Genomic DNA, 19,968 nt, shown 5'->3' with positions numbered 1-19,968 from the left:
ATCCTCCTGTACATTCTTCTACTTTTTCGTCTCCAACCTTTGCGTTAAAATCTCCCATTATAATTGTAACATCCTGCGTTTTAATGGATTTTAAAATATTGTCTAGGTCTTCGTAGAAAGTTTCAATATCGCTCTCTGGTTTGTCCGCAGTCGGAGCAAAGGAATCGGTACGGACTTTAATAATACGTTATTAATGTTAAGTTTTGAATGTCTTTCTGGCCCTCAAAAGTGCGTCAAAATTGTCTTAAAACTCGCCATTATAACCCTAATTTTTAAAAATTACCCCCAGACCCCTTGGTACTCCTCCCCAAAAAAGGTCATGGCCCCTCCCGAAAATCGGTCCTCGATCCGCCCTTGGCTGAGAAAGCACTGGAATATAATAAAAACCTGCACTTATGTGCTTTATAGATCTGACTAAGGCCTTCGATTGTGTAAGATTGGAAGATGTGCTAAGATTGCTAAAGGAGAAAAAGCAGCCCAATAAGATGATAAGGATAATTAAAGATATTAACATCGGAAGTAGAAATCAACTCGGGAATCAGACAAGGGGATAGCTTGAGCCCATTGCTTTTTAATTTAGTAATGGACAAAATTATAAAAAACAAAAAAGGTACTCGAAAAGGATAAAAGATGGCAGAAAAACAAATAAAAATCCTGTTATGCTGACGACGCAATCGTAATCCCCGATAACGAGGATAACCTACAGCGAATGGCACAAACTTTCAATGCAGTGGCGAAGAACTACAACATGAAAATATCAAAAGCTAAGACAAAATCCCTGGTAGTGTCAAGGGAACCCATCAGATGTAAATTAGTAATTAACAACGAACTAATTGAACAAGTCTCGAGATAAAATATGTTGTTATGGAAATGTTAAAGAGAGTGTCCGAAAGCAAGCAAATAAAGCCAATCACGTGTCAGGCTGTCTGAGGGATGTCATCTGGAGGACCAAAAATATGAGGCTGAAAGGGAAAGTACGCATATACAAATCATGCGTAAGACCGATCATGACGTACGTGATAGAAACAAGATGTGATACAGCAGAAACCAAGAGGATACTGAGAATATCAGAAATGAGAACGTTCATGCCAATAACTGGGAAAACACCTATGGAAAACACTGACAGACAGAATACCGAACGACACAATAAGAGATCTCTGTAACATACAAGATATAATACGGTGGGGAAGACAGAGAAGACGAGAGTGGAATCAGCATGTAACGAGAATGGACAGCGAGAGAATAGCCCGTATAGCGAGCGATTCGAAGCCAACAGGCAAGAGACCAATAGAAAGGCCCTTTAAAAGGTGGCGAGGTAGCTGGCAGTCAACATCACAGCTACAAATACAAGCTCAAAATCGGTTAAGAACAGGCCAAGAGGTCTAATATAAGAAGAAAAAGAAGATGAAGGATCATTACTCAACAATAATTTGATTATATTTCAATTAATGTAGCTTTAATTTCTTCAGTACCTTAGTCGTTCAACTAAAATTATGAAGGTTCTGAAACTGTTTTCTTGTGGCATGTCTAATTTAAGTAGTGTGTTTATATGGCATTGAGCCACCATTATTGGTGTAATTAATATTACATTTTTATTTAACAAATGTTTGACGTTTCGTTTTCCACTCCGGAAATCGTTCTCAAAAAAGATTCTAAAAATTCTGAGAAGATTACATCTAGATTTATTAGGCTATGTATGTCTTCTCAAACGTTGATATATTTGGCCTGGATCTCACAGGACAGAAGAACAACCAGGATTTAGAGACGGAATATCTACAATTGACCACCTTTTTGCAATCACACAAGTCATGGAAAAGAAAACAGCGGTTAACCAAGAGATTCATTTCGTATATATTGATCTGAAAAAAGCATACGACGGCGTACCTTTGGTAAAGTTATGGGAGGCAATGAAGAATACAAATATAAACATAGAAATCATAAAAATAATTAAAAATTTTTTATAACAACACGACCACGAGAATTAAACAAGGAAACAAACTCACCGAAGGATTTCTGACAAATAAAGGGCTCAAACAAGAATGCTGCCTCTCTCCAACACTTTTTAAATTATACCTATTTAGAACAAGCTCTTAAAAATTGGAAACAGAAATGCAAGAACATGGGACTCCCACTAAATGACCATACACTATATACTCTTTGTTTCGCAGACGACCAAATATTAATAGCACAAGACTACGATGATATATGTTACATGACAAAAAAGCTAATAGAGGAATACAGGAAATGGGGACTAGAGATCAACATAAGAAAAACCAAATATATGAATATCGGTGGAATGCAGCAGGACTTGATACTAGAAGGAGGAGAAACAAACTGGACGGAGCCATTAAAGAACGAAATACTCAGGGCAGGAAAGCAATTACGCTCCTAAACTCAGTACTCTGGGACAAGCAGATAAAAAACCAAAACAAGAAAAAGATCTATAACGCCGTAGTGAAAAGCATCATAACATACAGCTGCGAAGTATGGCCTATGAAGGAAAAAGCAAAACGAATGTTAGAGGTCACCGAAATGGATTTCTGGAGAAGAGCTGCAGGAAGATCAAGAAGAGAACATGTCACCAACGAACGAATACGAGAAATAATGAAAGTCACACATACAATAAATGACGAAATCAATGAAATACAACTGCGATGGTTTGGTCACGTACAAAGAATGCACGAAGACAGAATCCCAAAACAAATACAAAACTGGAAACCGCAAGGTAGAAGAAGAAGAGGTAGACCGAGGAAAAGCTGGCAGGCAGGAATAAACAAAGCCATGGATGAAAGAGGTCTGCAAGTAGATCAATGTGCGGACAGAGAGGAATGGCGAACGGGTATCGGAAAACGGAGAATGTTGTAAACCGATAATATATATATCTCACAGGGCACAGCAAGTGTGTGGTTGAAAAAAATTGCTTGAAACTGATGTTATTACCATAGTGGTATAAAACCAGTATCATAGATGTGGTTGTATACAAGTAAGTTTTTTAAAAGTTTTATATCTAGAGTGTGTTAGTGTATTGTGTGTTAGATATGTATTGTGCATAAGATTGTTGTGATATGTTCTTAGACTTCCTTTATTTCGAAATTGTTGATATGTTCTTGATGTTGACTTCTTCTTTTAGTATTGTCAACCAAAGCCTGCTGTATGGGTTTGCTACATATTTTTCTTCGTTAAGTAGAATGAGGACTGCTTCTTGGACTTTTATCTTTTTCGTGTATGCTTCTTTCATGATTATTTGTGCATCCTTTCATTGTACTCTGTGCTCCTTGTTCCAGGCATGTTTGCCTATCTGGGATTTCTCGAAGTCTCTGTTCTTGATGTATGATTTATGCTCGTTTACCCTGACACTAAGTGCTCTTGCAGTTTGTCCCACAGAACTATGATACTGACTTCACAAATTAACAGAAAATAACACAAAAAACAGTCAGAATTTGATACCCCTAAGGCCTAGGGTATAACATCAACTTTAAGCAATTTCTTTTCAACTACACACTTGCTGTGGCCTGTGAGTTCTAGGGCAAATATTTCAGTCATTTGAGGAGACGTACATAACCTAATAAATCTACATTACACCAATAATTGTGGCTCAATCCCATATAAACAAAATATTTAAAACAAAATATAAAGAAACTACTCGAAATATATGTTACGGTTAAAACGCGAATATCGGATAATATTATAATTAGCCGGTAGAGTTAAAATAATTATCCAAGAATAGTGGATAAAGCTACATTTTATTTTAATTTAATCAGTTAAACCCATTGTACTTTTCGGTGTTGGGCTGTTTACATCTAGTTCAATATCTACAATTTAATACATTTTAATAATTATAAAATACCTACTTATTTTAACAATACAATTTTAACAAATATAAAGTACTTATTTCAACACATTTTTCTGTGCATATTTATATTTACTCTTGCGGTGCTTCTTTAATGCTTCTTTTCCATAATGTTCTATTTCGAGTTAATTGTTTTAACATATTCCATAGCAGTCCTCTTTTCTCAGCTTTCTGTCTAACTTGTTCTTCCCATCTCATTCTTGGGCGGCCTACTTTGTTTTTACCTTGTAGGTACCCTGACTTCATATACTTTTTGTATTATTCTTTTGTCGTTCATTCTATGAATGTGGCCTAGCAATTCTGCCTGTCTTTCCCCTATACTAATTGTCTCTATGGGTTTTTACTTTAGAGCTTGAGTTATTGTGTCGTTTATTATTTTATCTCTTCTTGTGACCCCTTCTATTTTTCTTAGGAATCTCATTTCTGTCTTGATTCTGTTTTCTGTTTTGATTTTTCTTTTGTTCTTTGTTAGCGTCCACGACTCACTCCCATAGACGATTGATGGCCTTACCATCAGTAAGTGTACTTGTTCTAATACTTGTCCTTCGACATTAATTTTTATTACTTTTTTCGTAGTTGTCATAACCATTGTTTTACTTTTATCTGTGCTTGTTTCCATGTTTATTTTTTTAGTTCTTTTATATAAATATGTATTATTTGTTGCAGTTTCTCTTCCGTATCAGCTAGCAGTACCATATCATCTGCAAATAGTCATTCTTGTATTTCTACATTATTCATTTTCCATTTCCCTATATCATTATTTTACTTTTGTCTTTACTTTTCTCCTTGCATTGCTTTATTGCATCATTAACTACCATTGAGAAGAGTAATGGACTTAGTACGCAGCCTTGTTTTACTCCTATTCTTGCCTGGAATTCATCAGATTCTTGATAATGAGTCCTTATTTTTATTTTATTATTTTTATATAAGGCTTTTATGATTTCTATCATATCCTTTTCTATTCCATTTTTCTTCAAACATTTCTATAATATATCTTCCCTTCTTATTTTATCAAAAGCTTTTTTCAAATCAATAAAGCATATATTATGTATCTCTTTGCCTTTCATCAATAGTTTTTCTCCTATTTAAAAATTAACAAGGAAAAAGTTTTCCTGTGGTTGGCTGTATACCATGTACTACAAAAAAAACAGTAAAATCCTGTATAAAAGGTATATTTAAAAACCCTCAAAAGGGCCACATCAAAATCACATAACTAGTTTTCGACTGGTTTACCAGTCATCATCAGTGCTTACGTGCAATGTACATGCTAACCACCAAGATAGTATTTAACAAAAATATTAGAGTCAAAGCCCAGTAAAAGAAGTCCGTCTAGGAAACATTGGTTTAAAAAGCTACATAAAGTATGGGTATTTAAAATATTAAACTAATCTGCTCCAGGTAACATCTGAGATGTGGATTTGACTTGTTTACATGTTGAATGTATGACGGCAAGTGCCGTCACTTCAGGCTTCAACAACCACCACATATTCGTGGATTTCAGAGCCACACATGGCTCACTTAATAGATTCTTCTTCTTACTATGGTGGAATTGCAAATATCGCGTCATCTTGTTCAACTTACTGAACTTGCACTTACAGGAGTAACGAGCATGGTCAGAATCCAGAATGATTTTTCAAGCTATTCTAATATAAAAATTGATGAAGACAGTGTGAGAGACTATCGTGTATTTTATTTAACCTTGCTCTAGAAAAAGTAATTCGATAGTCCCAGATTAATACGACTGGTACTATCTTTAACTAATCTTTACAAGTTGTCGGATATGCAGATGACATCGACGTCATAGCTAGGTTCACCGAGTTTCTAACCGAAGCATTCCGGTCATTAAGGGCGTCTGCACTGAAAATGGGACTAAATATAAATGCCCTGAACACCAAATATACTTATGTCAAGCTAGGCTAGTCTTATTTGCATACATCTATACATATAAAAGAATAGTAATTGACGATTTGAAACTGGACGGTCTAGTACGTTTCATCGCCGCCAGTTCATCGCCGGTCGATTCATCGCCGACCGATTCATCGCCAGTTAATTAATCGCTAACTGATTTATTTCCAAATTTCCGACCAATTTTCACAGTTACATTTATTATTTATTTTTAATATTAATTAGGAATTCTAAGAAATGACCTAACCTAACCTAACCTGACTCTACATAAATTTGAACATATATATTTCTACAAGGCCATTTAACACTATAAATTTAATACTATTTAGTATCAAATTTGAGGGAAGTAGAAATAGAACAGTAAATTAATATAATAATATTTTTTATCTTTTTAATTGTCATAAGTTTTGAACTGAATTTAACGTCGTGTCGTGTCATCTCCCATAATACAAAATCAACTGACTAACTGGCGATGAAACGGACGGCGATGAAATGGACTGGCGATGAACTGGCGGCGATGAACTGGCAGCGATGAACCGACGGCGATGAACCGGCGGCGATGAAACGTCCCATTCCGGAAATTGGAAGGTGTGGCCACCTTCATATACCCAGGCTCGTTGTTGACTAAAGATAACAACGTCAGCGAAGAAATTAAAAGAATAACGGTGCTTGCAATAAGTGTTACTATTGCTTGGCAAGACACATGTCTTGAAAACTACCCAGAAAAATTACAGTGACCGTTTATAAAACACTCATTAGGACAGACTAACATATGAAGCAGAAACATGGTCACTTACACAGAATGGTCAAGAAATGCTTAAACGTTTGGAGTGAAAAATCGTAAGAAGAATATTTGGAGTAATAAAAGGGCAAGGTTTGTAGCGCTACAACTTTGAGGTGTATAGAAATTTTGGGGAACCTGACGTAAAATGTATTAAGGTAGCACGCCTTAGGATGGATAGGGCATGTATTCAGGCGTGAGGAATTTATATGTCAGAAAAGTTTTTGATCGAAGAAGGCCGATGGGAGAGCGAGCCAGAGGAAGACCAAGACTTTGGTATCAAGATAACTTAGACGATGATTTAACATCTATTGGAGTTTGGAGTTAGAGCATGGAGAAAAGTTGTCAGAGACAGAGACGAATGGAGGATTGTTCTGATGAAGGCTTTGGATCATAACGAGCTGTGATGCCAGTGATTAAAATAAGGTTTTCAACTAGAGTCTTTGAGTCTTTTCCAATGGTGCTCCCACTTATTGTACTTTCACGAAATTATTCCATTTCATTTATTTATGTTCTCATAAAACCGCTGTTCGAGGCCAGTTTTAAACTATTGAAATTAGGGGCTATTTTACAATCAAGCTGATAATAGTTAACCGAAGCCATACTTAAATTTTTTACCTAAAAAAGTAGTTAACAAATGATAATGCAGAAACATAGATAAACGAAATTGTACTAGGTGTGTTTAAAAGTTACACATACTAATCATTCGACTGCGATCGTTTTGATTATTTTGCTTATGTAATTATTATGCTGTTGTCGGTCAGATGGCTTAGTGGGCTGAGGCGCTCGATCGACAAATATAGCGGATTGACGATCGAGATTCGATTCCCGGCCCGGTCATTGAAAAATAAAAAGGCCAACGTCGTAGTATAAAATTCTATAGAATCTAGGACTTGGTCTGGAATAAGTTGGTGTCTAATCGGCCAATGGAGGAGCGGTACGGCAAGGGATAAGGGCTTGTGGCTTGGTGATACTCCTCCATAGATCCCTACCGGAAGGGCGTTGACGCCTAAAAATAGTGTATACAGGGTGGTTCATCTTATTCGCCTCGGTCTCTGTACGGAAAACCACTTGATATTTAAAAAAAAAAATTTCACAGAAATATACAGGGCCTTTAATACTACAACCTAAAAATAATGTGAATTATACAGGGTGTTCCAAAAAAGAGTGGTATATCAAAGTTTTATTTTTTCTTATGGAATGCCCTATATCTGATGACATTATTGAATTGACCTTAAAAAATAAGCTATACTTTCATAAGGGTTCCCTATACCTAAATACAGGGTGTTTTGATTTATTTCGATTTTTAAAAAAATGTAAGGTTTTAGAAAAAAATAAATATCTACCAATCTAAGAAGCAGTAACAAATTCTTTCTTGGATCTTAATAAAAGACTATTTATTATACTTAAATAGATGCTTATTGCAACAAAATTTCTTACAGGGTGGTCAAAATATGAGATTGTTTTATTAAAAAATTCAAGCTGTAATAACTTACTTATTTTAAATGGAACACCCTGTATTTTACTAGTCTATTGCGTAGAAAATTTACTTAGCTTTCAATTTGTACTAGGGTTTCCTATACCTATCTTTTTACAGGGCGGTCAAAATAGTAGATTGTTCTATTAATAAATTCAAGCTGTAATAACTTACTTATTTTAAATGGAACACCCTGCATCTTACTAGTCTATCGAGTAGAAAATTTACTTAGCTTTCAATTCTTATTAGGGTTTCCTATACCTATCTCCCTTCATTTTTTAAATATTTAAAGATTTCCTAATTTGTAAGCTTTATAAATTAGAATTACATAAGTACCTATGTCGTGTTTATGTACAACACATCACCAACACCGGCAATATACTTAGACAAGATACTGTCATTAATGAAATTTTCAGTGTTATCATGTAGTCACACAGAGTGTTGTATTATTTTAGTTGATTTTGGCCTACATGTGAAATTGAATAATACGTTTATTTTAAACTGCATACCCTATATTAGATGCCGTATTCTGGAAGATAATTAAATTATATTTCATTCCGTATAAGTATTTTCCATATCTTAACTCAACGGTTATTAAGTAAATTTAAGAACGCCACTTTTTGTTTGAATCTTTAAATCGCAATTACAAACAATTAAATGCAATGGCTACTTTGACGAAAACGAGCCTATTGTACAAAAATATGTAAAAATGGGTATCTACAGAATAACACGGGAATTTATATCTACAGAATAACATGTGCATTGAGAATGTTAACATGGAATTGAAGAGATTTTAAATATCTTCCATTATAAAGAATAGAATATCGAGTATGTCATTTAAAATAAGAACACTCTGTGTGATTAAATGATAAAAATGTGAATTTTATTAATGAAACTATCTTGACTAAGATATTTAAGTATATTGCCGGTGTTGGTGATGTGCTGTACATAACCACGACATAGGTACTTAATTCTAATTTTAAAGCTCTCAAATTAGGAAATCTTTAAATATTTAAAAAATGAAGGGAGATAGGTATAGGAAACCCTAATAAGAATTGAAAGCTAAGTAAATTTTCTACGCGATAGACTAGTAAGATACAGGATGTTCCATTTAAAATAAGTAAGTTATTACAGCTTGAATTTGTTAATAGAACAATCTCATATTTTGACCACCCTGTAAGAAATTTTGTTGCAACAAGCATCTGTTTAAGTATGCTAAATAGTCTATTATTAAGATCCAAGAAAGAATTTGTTACTGCTTCTTAGATTCGTAGATATTTATTTTTTTCTAAAACCTTACATTTTTATAAATATCGAAATAAACACCCTGTATTTAGGTATAGGGAACCCTTATGAAAGTATAGCTTATTTTTTAAGGTCAATTCAATAATGTCATCAGATATAGGGCATTCCATAAGAAAAAATATAACTTTGATATACTACTCTTTTTTGGAACACACTGTATAATTCACATTATTTTTAGGTTGTAGTATTAAAGGCCCTGTATATTTCTGTTAAGAAATTTTTTTAAAATATCATGTGGTTTTCTGTACAGAGACCGAGGCGAATAAGATGAACCACCATGTATATATTTATTATGCTTTTTAAACATTTCCTTACGATCGTCCAATAATCTGTGTAAGAAGAGCACATAACAAAATAAATAGCACGCTTTTTATATTATGACACGGCACTTAAAAGTTGTTTTACTTCTGTTCTATATCACTGTAAAGGTATGTATACATAATATGCGCTCCGCTCGCGCGCAGCATATTTGTTAGATTAGTATGTGTTTTGTGCGCACAAACGGAGCATCGTTAAAAACACGTACTAATCTAACGAATATGTTGTGCGCGAATGCCGCGCACGCTAAGCGGAGCGCATATGTATACATACCTTTAGATAGGCCCTGATTTATATTTTTATGTAGTTAAGTACAGTAGAACCCCGCAAATCCGAACTAATTGGGGGGACAGCCTGTTCGGATTCCGAAAAGTTCGGATTATCCGAAAGTTAGCCTTAACTAGTAGTTCAAAGCTTTCATTGTGATTTTGAGTAGCCAAACGTTCTTGTAAGAGTGTGGACAATATTTTTGGACTCAAGTTGACTACGAGAGAACCAAAGTAAGTTTGTGTTTAACCTTTATAAACACTTTATAAACCTATATATTAAAGTATAATATTTATTTTTAAGAAATTTTAAATGTCAAAGTCCTAGTAATCCTACATTGTCCAATTTTCTGGCTTTACTCTGTATAATAAACATGTTTTTAAGTTTTTGTCTTGAATTTTTAAATTTTTTTCACTTTCCGTTGGTTCGGATTTGCCGAAAGTTCGGATTCGCGGGGTTCGGATTTACGGGGTTCTACTGTACTTATATATTTCGGAGGAGAGTTACAGCTTTTGGTGTATTTGTGTTTTTTATGGAAGAAAAATTGTTTTAATATAAATTGAATTAGACTTAATTGCAATAATTATGTTATGTTATACTAATCATCGTATTATCTTTAGGTTTTAATCGTGTTTGAGTTTTAACTGTCCCTAAAGGAACGGTAGCAGAAAGAGTTAGAAAATTTACTGATGGAAACAAATAAATTTCCTTTTACATACAAATGAGAAAGTTCAGTCATTTGTACTCTACTGTCGCCAATTAGCAACACTGGTATCATAAAACGATGGAATTACCTAACCTCACATCAATGTATTGTATCATTTGCATAGCGGTCTGGGCAAGAAATTAATATTAATAATTATTAATTAATGTTATTACATGTAAGTAAAATGTAATAAATAGTAATTAAAATGTAAGGTATTTTTGCAAACAATAATCTAGTGGGACCGTTTGTTCCCTTCCGTAATTATTTACACATCAGTAATAAACTTTTCCTCTTTCTGACATGAGGCGAAAGAGGCCTCTTAGTGAAAAGCGTTAGAAGAAGCTGTAAATAATATAGCTGACTCAGAGTGCTATTTCAGTGTCTTGAAAACAGCGAAAATGGAAGTGAAGGAGAAGTGCAAATGAGCGACGAAAAAGAGGAAGGTAACAGCAGTACTGAAGAGCAGATATAAGCAGTGATGATGAATGCCTTTCATCGAATGAAGAAAATGGTAATATCGGGAATTGTGAAACTAGTGAGTTGAACCCTAAAGGTACGTATAGATATGCGCGCCGAACACTTCGCGCCGTGTGTGCGGTACGCGTTCGTGGCTGGTTCGTTAGATTAGTACGCGTTAGTACGTGTTTTCAAGTGACACACAAACGGTGCGCACACGATCCAACTTCTGTCGGCGCCAAGAACGCATGGCGCACACACGGCTCGAAGTGCGCGGCGCGATTATCTATACATACCTTAATGTAAACATGAATTTTTTAACTTGGAAAACGTCTTCAAAAAGTTTTATACCTAGAATAAAATCGCCTAAGGAATCAAATGGTGTCAATCTTTTGGAATTAAACCGTTTGTAAAAACGATAAAGGTATAGGGCAGTTAGATCATCATCATCATTCAACCCGGATCTATCCACTGCTGGATATAGGTCTCCCTCAGTCTGTTCCATGCATTTCTGTTTTGTGCTGTTTGCATCCAGTTTTTGTCGATCGGTTTTATGTCATCAGACCATCTGGTTGGCGGACGACCTCTACTTCGATATGCTTCTTGTCTTGGTCTCCAGTGTATTATTCGCTATGTCCATCTGTTGTCCGACATTCTAGCTATGTGTCCAGCCCAGTTGCACTTTAGGGTCATAATTCTTTCTATGGCATCCGTCACTCATGTGGCAGTTAGATAACAGGATACTAAAGGAGTTTTATTTTTATCAAAGTGCCACTCACCATAGAACACTTAACAGGTGGAAAATGTGCTTTTAATTGCCCTGAAGCTATAGTATTTAACAATTAGAGCCCCCTCACATGAGAGGCGCTTAACGCGCGTTTTGATAACGCGCGATTACAACTACATACATTTTACTTGAGACCGTTCATATGCTAACGCGCGTTTTAGGTCATTAAACGTTTTAGGACCTAAAACGCGCGTTAGCACGTGAAAGGTCTCAAGTAAAATGTATGTAGTTGAGTAGTTGTAATCGCGCATTATCAAACCGCGCGTTAAGCGCCTCTCATGTGAACTGATTTTAAACATATGGGAGGGATTGATTTGGCTCATCAAAATATTGCCATCAACTATTTAGACATAAAATGTATGTATTAAATAGTGGCGTAAAGTTTTCTACAAATTGTTAATGGCATCTGTAACTATGAATTCATGGATAATATTATCAGAAATGCAGAATTAATGGAAGAAAGTTCCTCTTCTAAACTATTTAGTACCTATAGCTGAGCAGTAGATATGTTATGTTTGGAAAGATCCAAAGCCAAAATTTAAACAAAAATCGCTAGTCGTCCAAGTAGGCACACAAAAATGAAAAAATTAAGACAAATAGATCACCTCCCAAAACAAATTCAAAATAAAAGAATATTTCAGTTGTTCCTAACATAAGAAGGAAAGCGGTACAAACATTTTATGTTTTGCAATGTGTTTTGCAGCTCAATTTTCAGGATAGCTCAGAAGTAGTTAACAATGCAATATTTAACTGCTATTATATGGATATATCGAGTTTTAACGGAGCTAGAGCTCTTTAAAAATGGCGTCTTGGAATTAGTTTTCTTAAATATCACCAGAGCTCTTCTATTTAGAAAAACGAAACAGGTACGCTTATTTATCTTCCAAAGATAAATCGATTTCCAAAATTGCGACATTCTAGTACCAGTAATATGCGTCCGTTTTGGGTAGGCCACCGGTTATTTTATTGCATAACTTTTTTGTCTTAATTTTGAAGCATTTTTGACATTTGATGATTAATATGTTGTTTGTGGATATATCGCATACATTTAATCACGGCGATATAGAGGCCACACAATCTCAACAATGTTACCCATAGCCCCATTAACTAGTCCTTTTTCGACATTAATGTTAACTCGTAACATTACTCTTGCGCTGACGAATATCTCCAACTCCTTTAGTAATCCACCTATAAAGGCTATAGGGGGGAAAGGGATGGTCTGGAGCATTTGAGCGTGGTGGAGTGATTCCTGTATAACACGAATTAATACACCTCGCTCCAATGAATTTTTGCAACCGGACGCCATTTTTAGGCGTCTAGACTGGGTTGAATCAAATTGCTTGTTTGCTCACTCAAAATGCCATATATCACCCCGTAGTGGATCTGGGATTCCAAATTAAATTTGAAAACCAAGTACACAATAGAAATAAAATTTGATGAAATATATTTTGATGAATAAATAATTTCCAATATTTCCCTTAAAGTTGTGTGTTAAACATTTTCTTTGGTTTATATGAGTTTAACCCTTTAACGCTCTCTGGTAGCTATATATACCATGAGCTATTACGGCTTATTTTGTCATCAGAGTTGCGGTGAAAACAATCCTTATAGGCGCAGTCGATACACTGAATGCTTGCTGGTAGGTGTGAATACCGAAAACCTGTATGCGGCGTGATAATGACGTGCTTTTCACAAAACTGGTATGATAAGCTACCAGCGCCTTTCTGCAATAGTGTATGTAAAAAATCGTTCAATTTTATTTTTGTTTTTTGCACAAGTGTCATTTGGAATAAACTACTTGGACAAAAATTGAAGGTAAGACTTTTTTTAACTAGCAGATAATTCTTTAAAATCACTGGAATAGTTACTGCAAGAATAAATATATTTTATGAGAATTCTATCCCCAAAATTCATTGTTTTGATTTATCACGGCGTACAAACAATTTTTATTTCTTAGTTTTGAAACTTATGCCAGTTATTAAACAATATTGTGGCAATAAATTTCTATAAAAATCTTGTTGTTTGACATTAGCGATAGGAAAATACTTTTAATCATTTTGAGGATTGTACCAAATAAGAGGTTATTTTTTCACATATTAAACCAACAAAACCTCGAGATCGTAGTTTACGCACAATACTAAATTTTTTACGGATACATTAAAGCAAAATTTAGTATTTAATTGCTAGACGAGGTATAAGACTTTAAAGCAAAATTTAGTATTTAATTGCTAGACGAGGTATAAGACTTTATTATTTATTAGGCCTATTTGTCATTACAATTTTCTAGTACATTATTTAGGTTTGGTTAGATTTTTCCAGTACATTATTCCTATGTTTTTTTTAGATGTCTAGAAATCGACCGCTTACAGAAGCTGAACTCCAGTATATGATGGCGATGATGATGGCGATGACAATTTCCCTGAGACAAACTCAATTTCCATAACTCCGTCACAATCCTCGACTACTATAGTTGAATTTTAAACAAGAGGAGTAAACTAAAAAGACAGATTCACACCCAAGAAATTTACTAGAAAAGTCACCAAATTCATCTTCTTTTTTCGTTGATCATATCACCTTTCGATGATAATCCATACATATTATATTATACTAACACATCGCTAAAGAGGTCTAAAAACAACTGTTTTTATATAAAAGTAGACTAAAAATCTAAAAATTAAAGGAATAATGCAGAAAACACAAAAAATCGCCGATATACTTAATTAACCTATAAAATGACAGAAGTGCCAAAATTTCATAAATGTCATTAGTGTCAAAATTTAATAACAGTGGAGTAAACTTGCCTGCGATTGAACCAATTAGAAACAAACATTACGGCGCGGTAAGTTTGAATCACTCCTCTTGGTTAAAAAACAAACAATAGTATCGAGAACCAGCCGACATATTCCAGTACTTCAGTACAGCTCTTAAAAAGGGTGCGTCAATGTGCTCTTACATGAAAGACAAAAATAATTCTAGCGGAAACGAAGATTTTGGTGATTCGGATCAAGATCCAGACTTTGATCCAGATGACGGATTTGGTTTCAAATACAACAAATTGGCTAGGTTATTTCCTAAAAACATTTTTCCTGATGAAGACGACGAGGATGAACAACTGTTAACATTACCTCAAGCAACAAATTCCCTAACTCCTGCTGATAAAGATGAGAAGGCGGAACAAGCTCCTGTTCCTTTAAATCAATCTTTTGTGTGGTCCAAGAAAAACGACCCCAATGTTCTTTTCGAATTATTTTATTTTACTGAGCCTTCAAGCGTCAATGTCGACATAATTCGAGTAAGCCAATCGACAAAGAATCGAACCTCTACGCTAACCAGAAGAATTCAATACCACTGATGCAGAAACTACTGGAAAAGAAAACTTTTGCTTGTGACACTGTAAGGCAAACAAGAAAATATTTTCTAAAACAAATATTAAGTGTTGATGAAGAGCTTTCCCAAAATCAGTCAGATTCGATTAGTTCTTGGGGAATATCTGTTTAAAAGTGGAAAGATTGAGGCGTAAAATGTGTTAGTGTTGTCAGCAATCTACATAATTTTCAACAGAAAACTCAGGTTTTGAGAACAAACAAAAGCGGAAATAGAGATTATATACCATGTCCTCAGGCAATAGTGGATTATAAAAATACATGGGTGGAGTAGATCTATTCGATCAATATCATGCTACTACTCCATCGCATGGAAATCAAGACGTTTGTGGGTAAAAATATTTTACTACCTTTTAGACGCAGCAATAGTAAACAGCTATATTTTATATAAGGAGAAAAAAACTCAAGTGCTAAGCCTTACTTAATGAATGCATTACAGTTCCTAGCATTACATTGAACTAGCTGATAATTTGATTAGCACTTTTACTTTCAGAAAAAAGACTGGACCTTCATCAAATTCAACTTTGAATGATGGTTCACACTTACCCACCAAAGGAACTTATAGACGCTGTGCCCTTTGTGCTTCATCTAAAAAGAAACAAACGCGCAGCAATTCGATTTGTCAAGTTTTTAACGTTGCCCTATGCAAAGACTGCTTTGCACCCTACCATAGTAGATAGAAAGTTCTTAGATAATAAATCTAAAATATTCCTGTATTTAGTTTTTTTATATTTTCAAAATAAAGTATTTTTTTATAAATTTTTGTAATTGTTTTTACCGGTCGCTATATATACCATTGCCCACTAAGTATTGTTGTCACTAAGTGTTGTTTGTCAAAATTCACACTGGTAGCTATATATACCACCCTTTCCAGCCCTTCTTTTTTTTACATTTTTTATTTTTTTTTAACATTTTTTGTCTTACTAATGATGCATAATGAACTACTTTCACTATTCAAAAGTATAGTTTTACAAAAACAATAGTTCTGCCCGTTAAAGGGTTAAAGTCGATTACAAAATTCTTTTATGACATAGAAATTGAAACAACAAAATAGTTTATAATTTGATATTGGGTCCTATAAATAATGAAAACGTTTTATTATAAAAAGTTCTTTTTTATAAAAGTGTAATTATTTACATTTCAGTTCGGTCGTATAAATTTTTTGTTAATTAAAAAGGGAGCTATCATTGTTGGTAAATGCAGCTCATTATAAACTGTTATTATACCTCCATCGTTCTGAGAAACGATCATCGAAAGCAGCGGCCAAATGTTTTCGCGAACAAAAAACGTCGGAAAGGCACCACCATTATGTTGGTACGTACAATATATTTTGCAACAATCCTTAGCATTTTAGATCAATCCAATTAAAGTGAAGACCGTTAGGCCGGCCCTGTTTTTATTCACTACTGTCCCCTTGAGATGGCCATTAGCAATCTCGCAACAAACTGGACGCGATGTTGGCAAGTGGTAAATTATTTATTCGTTTTAAGGAAAATGTTTTTCTGAAGCTATTTCCTTGTGGCATTTTTATAATCAATTACTTTTAATGGGAAATAAGCCACAATTTTATTAAAAATTTTATTAAAAATGGAACAATGAGAAAATAGAACTTGACAAAAGATGGGTAGAAATCTTTCGGCATTTTAGAGTAGAACATATCCCACATGAAAATTTAAAAGTTTTAGTAGAAATTTTCTTATGTTGTCTAGGCACTAACTAATGCTGCTGTTGAAAGGGTATTTTCACTAGTAAATGATTATTGGAGCAGTGAGAAGTCGCAACTTTCTGGAAAAACATTATCAAAGTTGTTCGGATGTGGCTACATTATTATAGGAACATCCTCATTTAGCAAAAAAATTCATTCCGAAGAAAAATATGTTTTTAAAAGAAAATAAAGTTTTTATCTTTTTTTCTTCTTCTTTTTTTGTTTCGCATATGAAATACAGTAGACTCCCTCTATAACGAGATCTGAAATGGCGGACTAATTACCACGTTATAAGCGGATCTCATTATATGAGACAACAATAATATTGAAATGTTTTGATGCCTCTTACGTAGTTTATTAGGTGTCGTTGGTCGACCTGAACAATGACCGCCATCGTAAATTCTAAATTTTTATTTTGAAGGCGGAGTTTATTCCAGCACTGGCCTCGATAATAACACAGATGTTGGGTTTTTCTATATACAGGCAGTTGGTGTATTTATTTATAACCATTACTGCGCTAAAAACAGGTAAAGAAAGAAAAATATTCTTCGATTTAATTTTTCCTCGTTATAACCAAATATGCCCCGTTATAGAGGGTTACAGCTTAATCGGAATTTCATGGGACACCTATTGTACCTCGTTATAAGCAAAACCTCGTAATATCCGTGTTCGTTATAGAGAGAATCCACTGTACTTGCAAATTGTACTCATTTTGAACAAAAAATAGTTGGTCACCTTAGTATTACATACTCATTGTATATCTATCTATTATTAATATTATTTATAATTTAAACGTATTAAAGTCAGAATTTGGTATTAGTTTTTTGAAAGTAAATTAAATGTAAGACCAAATACTTACGATGTCGTGATAGTATCACGAGGTTCTTTCCTGATTTTCCCTCGTGATTTACTATGGAATCTCTAACGCGAGAATTTTACTGTCATCGTTGCATTTGGTTGTCTTTTTAAAGACAGATCACATGCTATGATTTTTTTGTGACGGATATTCTTGAGTTGGGATTGATTTCATTTAATTGAATGAACTATCTTTTAGTAAAGTCTTCTCAGGAACGCAACTCATAAATATTGGCGATATCATTTTAAAGTCTTCTACTTTAAAATGTATAATATACGTCTGAATTGCCAATATAAATGAGTCAGATTAAATAAATTATTAAAAGAATTTTTTTTTACTTAGCTACAACATTTTTGTTTATTTTAGGAGTATTTTGTATTTTGACAACGAAACCCGATTTGGGCTTCGAAACGTTAATAAAATCATTTTTTTGGTAAAATTGTGGCTTATTTCCTATTAAAAGTAATTGATTATAAGGAAAATGTGTTTGACGTTCAATTTGCCAAAATTGTGAATACAGTAAAACCTCCGTTAACCGAATCCTTTTTAACCGAAACATCGGTTAACCGAATCGCTGAGTTTCAATAATTTCGACAACATCGTCAACATTTCTTTCATACAAAAACGTAATTAAATTTACAACACATGTTTTTATTACTGTACTTATTTAATTATGTAACATGTAAATAAAAAAGAAAGCGATAAAATTAAGGAAAACAAACATGTTTAAAGGGTTTTTAAATAAATCTTTAAAAGAAAGGATTCTGATCACTACCTGGTCGAAAGTAGAGTAAGGGCTAGAATTTCAAACATCAAAAAGGAAAGAGGCTCTAAACATGAACGATACAAGGTAGAAGGACTCAAAGAAACAAACAGAAATAAAGAGTATAAAGAAAAGATAAGCATCAAACTAGAAAACATACCAAAACATGAAAACCCAAATAAGGAGTGGGAAGAGTGCAGAGAAATTATAAAAGAGAAAGCTAAAGAAGTATTAGGCATAGAATGTAAAGAAAGAAGAACAAGAACGAATGAATGGTTTGACGAAGAATGTCAGATTATAACAGACAGAAAAAACAGAGCATATTTACTGATGCAACAGGGGCACAGAACCCGACAAGCAGAGGAAGAATATAAACAACTACGCAAAGAAGAAAAGAAAACTCACCGAAGAAAAAAGAGAAAATATATGAACAAAGAACTTCAAGAACTGCAAGAACTAAGTAGATCGACAGAGACAAGAAAATTTTATCAGAAACTGAACAAAAGCAGAAAATACTTCAAACCGAGAACGACGATGTGTAGAGATAAGGAAGGCAATATATTGACAGAACAGCAAGAGATTCTAAGAAGATGCACAGAACATTTTACGGAAAAGTTTGAAGGAGATGGGAGTAAGACGAACCCTGATATACCATTAGACCAAGCAGACAACAGAGAAAAGAGTCCACCAAGAATAGCCGAGATTAGAACAGCAGTAGACAAATTAAAGAACAATAAATCACCGGGATCGGATCAAGTAGCATCGGAATTACTGAGGGAATGAGGAGACGCACTACAGAAAACAATACATGAATTGATAACAAAGATATGGTCAAATAAACAGCTACCAGCGGAGTGGAATAGTGGTATTATTGTACCATTACATAAAAAAGGGAATCAGTTAGAATGTGGAAACTACCGTGGAATCACGCTGCTGAATGCAGCATACAAAATAATGTCCAACGTCATTTATGAAAGACTTAGATCACACGCTGAAAAAATAGTTGGCAGGTACCAAAGTGGCTTCTGTAGACAGAAGTCAACAATAGACCAGATATTTGTTCTGCGACAGATCCTCGAAAAGACAAGTGAACATAACATCGACAAACATCATCTCTTCATAGACTTCGAAAGCGCATATGACAATATAAACCGATAATTCTTAATAAAAGCAATGAAAGAATTTAATATACCAACACAACTAATATAACTGAAAAAAGAATCTCTAAAAGTAGAAAGAAAAATCCGGATACAAAACGAACTAATGGAAACAATAGATGTAAAAAATGGACTACGCCAGGGAGACGCTGTATCATGCATCTTGTTCAACATCGTACTCGAGAAAATAATGAGGGACACAACAGTCAATACTCGAGGAACAATAATTAATAAAAGCGTGCAAATACTAGC

The sequence above is a fragment of the Diabrotica virgifera genome, chromosome 10, assembly GCF_917563875.1.
Source record: "Diabrotica virgifera virgifera chromosome 10, PGI_DIABVI_V3a".
NCBI lineage: Eukaryota > Metazoa > Arthropoda > Insecta > Coleoptera > Chrysomelidae > Diabrotica > Diabrotica virgifera.
This window is presented reverse-complemented; position numbering follows the sequence as displayed.